This window comes from Oncorhynchus gorbuscha, linkage group LG14 (genome assembly GCF_021184085.1).
Source record: "Oncorhynchus gorbuscha isolate QuinsamMale2020 ecotype Even-year linkage group LG14, OgorEven_v1.0, whole genome shotgun sequence".
NCBI lineage: Eukaryota > Metazoa > Chordata > Actinopteri > Salmoniformes > Salmonidae > Oncorhynchus > Oncorhynchus gorbuscha.
The window spans coordinates 13,009,579-13,017,498 of NC_060186.1; the positions used below are offsets into that span (position 1 = coordinate 13,009,579).

Here is a 7,920-nt window from a genome sequence, read left to right on the forward strand (position 1 = left end):
TCCTCTGTACTCAGACTAGGCTACTTTGTCCAAATAGATACGGTATTAAGAAGCTATTCAGTCTAGTTGTCATGTCTTTGCACCCTAAATGTAATACAACGGCATGCGCCAATTTCCTGATCCTCTTTTTATTGTTGACCTTATAAAGCAGTGAAAGGGTTTTTTCTCTGTGGTCATGGCTCTGATGAATGAGGGTCACAATATGACTCACCCCCACAGTGCCCACCGAAACAAGTGTTATCGCTCTGAAGACACTGTCCAAACCATGTTAGCCAAAAAGCATTGTACAACTCAGACAGTCATTACTAGATACTAGACATGGTAAAGTAAGTGAAACAGCATCCTCTGTTATATTAGCTTTCTTTTATCAACTCATTGCATGCTGGCCACAGATGCATCTTGGGATGCCATGATTCCCTTACCCTCCTGCTAGGTGTGACACAGGACGGAGTGGATGAGTGAGAGCATTTTAGTAAAAAGGCAGAGGGGAGAAGAGGGGAGGTAAATGGCATTCATTTGAATGCTGCTCCCGTTCCTTATTCATTCATAAAACAGTCAAAATGTCCTCCAACCCACCTCTGTGGCTCGGCTTAGTAATTATTGATATGCTCAGAAGCTCGGCGTTGAGAATTTCTCCTCCAGGGCTGGTCTCTCTGAGAAGATTTGCCCATTCAGATGGTATTAAACTCTAATAACTTGTCCCTGCAATATCCAGTATAAATCTGGATATTAAAAACATGTAGAAAGGAAAAGCAATTTCCTCTTGAAGATATTTTGAAATGACAGCTTTCAGGGGGGTAGTACAGTAAGTTTGTTGGCTGACAATTATTATACATTTTGTTGCCCACCATTTTCTCCCTCTCCCCTGTTTATACCTCTCCCATCCCTTATAAATGACAATACCTATCTTTGATTTGGCCATACACTAAAGGAGGCTTGAACAGGTGAAGACTGCCGGACATTGAATTCAGCCGGACATTGAAGTTCAAATGTCCGGCTGAATGGCTTGACAAAAAAGGAATTTGTACTCTAGCATACACTATTCGGAAAAAAACAGTTCCAAACATCTTCTTTGGGCTGTCCCCATAGGAGAACCCTTTTGGGTTCCATGTAGAACCCTCTGTGAAAAAGGTTCTGCATGGAACCCCAAAAGGTTCTACCTGGAACCAAAAAGGGTTCCCTCTATGGGTTCTAGATAGCCTACTATGCTATCTCTCGTCCGTACTTCTCTCATTTGCTAGTTAGTTTGGATTCCTCCTCAATAAAAAAAGAGTGCATGCAGGATGATGAAATGTTGGTGTTCATTAGCTTTGACTACGGTGAAACCATTCAATTGTTTTGAATTGTCACTTCAAGCGCTTCTTCATTCCATTGTTGTGGCTCAAATAGGAGACAGACATCTCCAATATAGACGGTGCACTTCTACAGGCCTCATTAAACACACCGTTTCCAGCCTGTCTGCAGTCATTGGGTCCACAGGACTAACTGCAATGGAACAGCAACCGTTTACAGCACAGCGCACTCTGTAAATATGAATAGAAACGTTGGACAACAACAGCTGTAGGCTAAACAGATTGGGCCTCGTCAAAAAGAGCTGTTTGTTTTTATGCTTTGTTATTCCACCAATGACTTGCACGTGAAGGGAAGGATCTTAACCCTCACCCAGTTGAGTTCAGTGGCAGTGAGTCACTTTCAAACTCATCACAATATCCTTTGTACATGCAGTACATTCAGGGTCTGAGACAGAACTGGAGCAAAACCACAAAACAAAGGTGTCCATGCCACTCATCCACCCTAGCTCTCTGTGATTACAACCCAGCATCAGCAGGGCCAGCCATTGCATTGTCAGGACATGTGGAGTGTGGTGTGCCCTGGGTCTGTATTATAGTAAAGGCCTCATTGATCACGTAATCTCTGCCTTATCTCCCCAGGTCCAACAGAGATCAAGGAGCCCCGAGTCCCGTAGACCTTGTTAAACACTGAGCCTTGTATCAGGATTTAGCCATAGGCTAGCCTAATTAGACTATCAGAGCAGGGACTTATAACAGAGTAATAGAACAGGACCAAGCCCAGCCAAGCCAGAAATAAGCCATCACAAACAAAACAGAGATCGATAGGCCAGAATTCAATGCTAACAAAGTGTTTCAAAGTGCAACAAGCCATTCGAGTTTCATGCTCACCAGTGGTCCAATTGTTTGAATAAGGATCTTACGTCACAGTGGTTGACTGTAGTGAATGTAGCACCATGGTAACACACAGCTAGTCAAATGAGAGCTCCTCCCTCCACCAATCCCTGCTTGCCTGAAACCAACATACCATTGAGTCAAGAAGGCAATATCTCATTGTTCACTATGTACTATGTTCACTATCTCCCCTACTACACACTCGTTTAAACAGCAATGTTCTAGTGGTGGCGGTAGCCAAATACATTACTGATACAAATGCATTGGAACTCAATGCTTAGCTATACACTACATACACACAAAAGAATGTGGACACCCCTTCAAATTAGTGGATTCGGCTATTTCAGCCACACCCATTGCTGACAGCTGTATAAAATAGAGCACACAGCCATGCAATCTCCATACACAAACAGTGGCAGTAGAATGACCTCACTGAAGAGCTCAGGGGCTTTCAACGTGGCACCATCATAGGATGCCACCTTTCCAATAAGTCAGTTCATCAATTTCTGCTCTTCTAGAGCTGCCCGGGTCAACTGTAAGGGCTGCTATTGTGAAGTGGAAGCATATAGGAGCAACAACGGCTCAGCCACGAAGTGGTAGGCCATACAAGCTCACAGAAAGGGACTGTCGCATACTGTCCTCGGTTGCAACACTCACTACCGAGTTCCAAACTGCCTCTTGAATGTCAGCACAAGGCCTGTTTGTCGAGAGCTTCATGAAATGGGTTCCCATGGCCGTGCAGCCGCACACAAGCCTAAGATCACCATATGCAATGCCAAGCGATGGCTGGACTGGTGTAAAGCTCGCCGCCATTGGACTCTAGAACGTGGAAACGCGTTCTCTGGAGTGATAAATCACGCTTCAGCATCTGGCAGTCTGAGAGTGCTACCTGCCCCAATGCAGAGTTTAAACTGTATAGTTTGGTGGAGGAGGAATAGTTGTCTGGGGCTGCTTCGTGGTTTGGGATAGTCCCCTTAGTTCCAGTGAAGGGAAATCTGAACATTTTCGATGATTCTGTGCAGTTTGAGGAAGGCCCTTTCCTGTTTCAGCAGGACAATGCCCCCATGCTTAAATCAAGGTTCATACAGAAATGGATTGTCCAGATTGGTATGCAAGAAGTTGACTGGCCTGCACAGAGCCCTGACATCAAACCCATCAAACACCTTTGGAATTCATTGTAAAACGGACTGCGAACCAGGCCTAATCGCCCAACATCATTGCCCAACCTCACAAATGCTCTTGTGGCTGAATGGAAGCCGCCTTTAGTTTGTGGCCAGCTTTGAGGGAGCAGTACGGGTGGCACTGTATTATCCCCCGTTAGAAACGACAGTGGATGAAAGTCCCTGCAGAAATGTTCCAACATCTAGCGGAAAGCCTCCACAGAATAATGGAGGCTGTTATAGCAGCAAAAGAGGGACCAGCTCCATATTAATGACCTTGATTTTGGAATAAGATGTTCGACGTGCAGGTGTCAACATACTTTTGGTCATGTACTGTATTTCATGACAGTTGGCCCTATGGCAAAGTTACAGGTGCTAGCAGTGAGATTACATTGTATGGTTGTTGTTTGAAGCCTTGTTTAAAGGATCTCAGAGGGGAAAGGTCTGAGAGGGTAGCTGGCCCAGGAGCTAAACAGGAGCAGAATTCAGAAGAGAAAACCACAGACATTTCTCTTTGATCTGTCCAGGGGCTATCACGCCGCCCCCACTGAGCCCCGTTGTCTGTTTGAATTAGAGGTGTGAGAAATGCAACTGAATTCATGCCTCGGAAATAAGATGATAAAACATATCAACGGTATGTTTCCAATAGTCGGCCCTATCTGGACCAGGTAATAAACATCATTTGGACAGTATAGAGTTCTGTTCCACATACAGTACATACACTGTTGCACAAGATATGTCATCCCCATTCTCCCCATTTCTGTGTCATCCCTATTCTCCCCCTTTCTGTGTCATCCCTATTCTCCCCCTTTCTGTGTCATCCCTATTCTCCCCCTTTCTGTGTCATCCCTATTCTCCCCCTTACTGTCAATCTGACCTTGGGACGACTTGTTGCCTGAACACAGCATGATTTATCCGGCTACACTACACATCCCTGGGGGCCACTTGCCCCCGTGATGTATCTGGCCCATGCAGAATGGTTAGCCAACTACAACCTGCTCTGTGATCAACTGGCTTTGTCATTGGTTTGGATGTTAAAAGGTGCTCTATGGTTCTTCACACTCAAGGAATCTAAAATGCATGGCTTTTTATAGGTGGCTATAAAAGCTTTTTTAGATGAAAGTAGCAGCTCATTCCACCTCTCAGACAGGCACACTCAGACACCCTCATATCTGTACAGGGCCGGCTGTACAGTGGCCCCATCTCTTGACAGCTGAGAGAAAAATATATGTTTTAAAGTACATTTAGTATAGTTTTTAGTTTAAAGCTTCTGTAATTTCATGCAATTCGACACATTTTTCCATGACTTACTGCTCATGTCGCTTGAGCCGGTTCTGTATCTGTACCATCTAGCGAGCCGACGTGAGTGTTTCTGAGGCTACTGTGGAGTCGCCTTTGACATGGACAACCGAATCAGCTGCAGACAGTGAAAGGTGAGAGGGATGTCAGGTCCTGATATTGGAAGCATTCATCATTGGCCAACGCCGAGACACAGGCCACTTCGTGAGCATGTCATTGATTGGTGCACTTCCTTGCAGAGCAACCTGCTGCCAAACGGCCGCACAATGTCAAATCATACAGAGACTATTTTTAACCTCCTATTTTGCAATGACAACAGCACCCTCCCCCTCCTCCCTCTCATCTCCTCTTCCCCCTTCTCCTCCTCAATCCTCGGCTCTCATTAACAACAGCTGTTTAAAATAAAGAGCTCTGAGCAAACACCAAGTCTTCCTGCCAGCTGCCCTTTATGACCCAAAAGCCTTGGGTTTTGAAAAGGCAAACCGAAAATAACCCGGGCTGAATCAAAAGGTTAGGGCTGTTTGCACATCAGGCTCGGGGCAGCAGCCTCCTAGTCCTCCTCATTATTGGCGATTTAATGAGGATGATAAAACATGATGCTACCTCCGGCGACAGAGGGGATGCTTGATTTATTTGAGCTCAGTATCTGCCCCTTCCTCTCTGGTTGGGAAGTTGTTGCTCTCACAGACATTGTCTTGTTAGGGTTTCTTGAGGCCTTATTGGATTATTGGCCTAATTGGCCTTATTGGGGCAGCAGGTAGCAAAGCATTGGGCCAGTATCTGAAAGGTTGCTGGTTTGAATCCCAGAGAAGACTAGGTGAACAAAACTCTGTCAATGTGCCCTTGATCAAGGCACTTAACCATAATTGCTCCTGTAAGTCGCTCTGGATAAGAGTGTCTGCTAAATGACTCAAATATAAATGTAAATGGATGGGAAAAGCATGTCACACAGATCTACCACAACGGTGTTTCCTGTATTCCCATATGACCGGTGAATGACAGAACTATTCTCTGCCTGTTGTGTTTCAATAAGTCATCACAATAACACAGGGCACATGGCATCCACCAGCTAGAGACCAGCCCCATCTTCCCCTATCACATCTGATTCAGTTAGTGGTTATAAAACGAAGCGTCTGCAAAGCTCTCCCAGACAGTAAACAACAAGCTTCTGTCTGGAGAAATGAGCTGGGGAGGAAATTATGATTTGGGAGAGGAGGAAGGGTGGGTGGGAGGGATGGCAAGAGGGTGGGGCAGGGAGGGAGGGCAGGAGGGAGAGTTGATTCCCTTCTTGCTACTATCACCTGGCAACAGTTTGACATGGGCACCTCCCGGCTAATGTATTCACAGCGACTGAGGGAGGCTGGGGCTGAGAGTCTCAATTGCATGAGCCCAGGGCTACAGCTGAGCAAACCCGCTCGGTAGTCTCTCTCGGGTGGACTCTCATAGCAACGGGCTTATCCATACCACCTGAGATACGAGGTAATAGCAGGTAGGCGGGGAAACGGGCGGGGAAACAGGCGACCTGTGCCCATGCCTTGTTTGTTAGAGAGAGAGAGCAACAGTACAATAACTAGGGATATGCTTGACATGTTTCAGACTGTGCTCAGTACATGGGGATATCACAGTACGTGTGTTCACTGTGACAAAGGCCCCATGTTAGTGGACCCGACACCAACTGAGAGTGATGTTAAGAAGCTATCCATGTTCACAGCTCGAGGGCTCGCAACGTTTTTTCAAACTTATCAACAGCGATAGACTGCTGTGCAAAGAAGATTCTGAATGTATATGATGTTTATCCCACACACCTGTGCAGAAACGGGAAGCAGCACAACTAAGGGGCTAAAGGATTGAGAGCGACATTTAGCTCATTATGCCGAATCAATAGTGTGCTCCGTTCCTCCCTAAGCAAGTCATGCCAAAGATAAACCCGTCACGTGACGGATGGAGGAGGAAAAGACGGAGCCACAGCCGGGCCATTTTATCTGATGGTGAGAGGGATTAGCTTCCACAGGATGAAAGCAGCTGCTCGTCTTCCACCCCCTTCCCTCCACCTCATCCCTCCATCCATCCACCCAGACATCAACACAGTGGTCTCTGTTTCCGGAGCCGTGCCTCCAGCTACTCATCTCTCTGCTTATATCACCTAATATCAACCTGTACATAGTCTTCCATCTCCTAATAACCACGCTAACACCTCGCCCGCTGGGGCGCAGCCACACAGAAATGGGCGCCAAAAATGGTGCCACGCCAAAGCGGTGGGAGTTGTCAGAGAGTAGACTTCCCCTTCCCCTCTCCCTCCACTCCTCTTCTCAATATCAATCAGATAGCAATCATACTCACCCAAACAAACACAGCCCCTCCCTCACCTCCACGCTACTCATGCCCATAACTTTTGCGGTACCCCAGAAAGGGAATGTCTCATTTTACCTGGCACAGCATGCTGTCAGCTCCCGATCTGTCCGTCCGGATGTGGAGAAGATCTCATCTGGAGGGAACAAGGGAGTCTCTGGGAGAGAGAGAGAGAGAGAGAGAGACAGAGAGAGGAGGAGTCTTAGACAAAAGGGGAGGAGGAGGAGATCAGAGAGGAGCCTCCTGTTGCTAATGCTGATGCTGTCACCGTCTGCTGCCTTTATTTTGTGGCCAGAGTTGAGGGAGCAGTACGGGTGGCGCTGTATTATCCCCCGTTAGAAACGACAGTGGATGCAGCGAGCGCTGGGCTGAGAGAGAGAGAGAGAGAGAGGGAAAGGGTGAGAGGGAGGAGGTGGAGAAAGAGAGAGAAGGGAGAGACTGGGCTGTTTAAGCGAGCCGTCGTCACTCGGCAGTTCCTTCGGAATCCCTCAAGTGAGAGGGGTGCTACATCACAGAGTCCTTGGCTGTGATTGGCTGAGTCGAGGGGAGATGCTAGGAACGGGGGATCTGTCGTGCTCTGCTCTGGCGGCGGTAAAGTAAGATGACCCTTTTAGCACACATAACATCCCCTCCTGTGTCTGGGCACACCATCAATGACAAGCAAGGACACTCCCAAAAAGTCCCCCTTTGGGAGCTGTGTGCGACTGTGTGCGTGCGACTGTGTGTGTGTGACTGTGTGTGTGTGCGACAGTGTGTGTGTGCGACTGTGTGTGTGTGCGACAGTGTGTGTGTGCGACTGTGTGTGTGTGCGACTGTGTGTGTGTGTGCTTGTGAGTGGGTGAAGGGTGCAGGGTTTCTGTATGCATGGAAAACCCTGGCTTGCCTCTGCACACACACATTAAGACATAGTGTACATTCACACACACACA

General features: G+C 47.2%; 1 protein-coding gene across 2 annotated transcripts in view; it reads right to left on the minus strand.

Annotated features, from left to right (window-relative positions):
* Window positions 1-7,398, minus strand: part of LOC123994457 (synaptotagmin-1-like) — a 215,048-nt gene extending 207,650 nt beyond the window's left edge. The window contains exon 1 of one of the 2 annotated variants that reach the window (XM_046297068.1): window positions 7,070-7,398. The gene's annotated coding sequence lies outside the window, so the exon portion shown is untranslated. The remainder of the gene's footprint in view (window positions 1-7,069) is intronic. The other variant, XM_046297065.1, reaches the window with a different exon arrangement.
* Window positions 7,399-7,920: the final 522 nt, after the last annotated feature.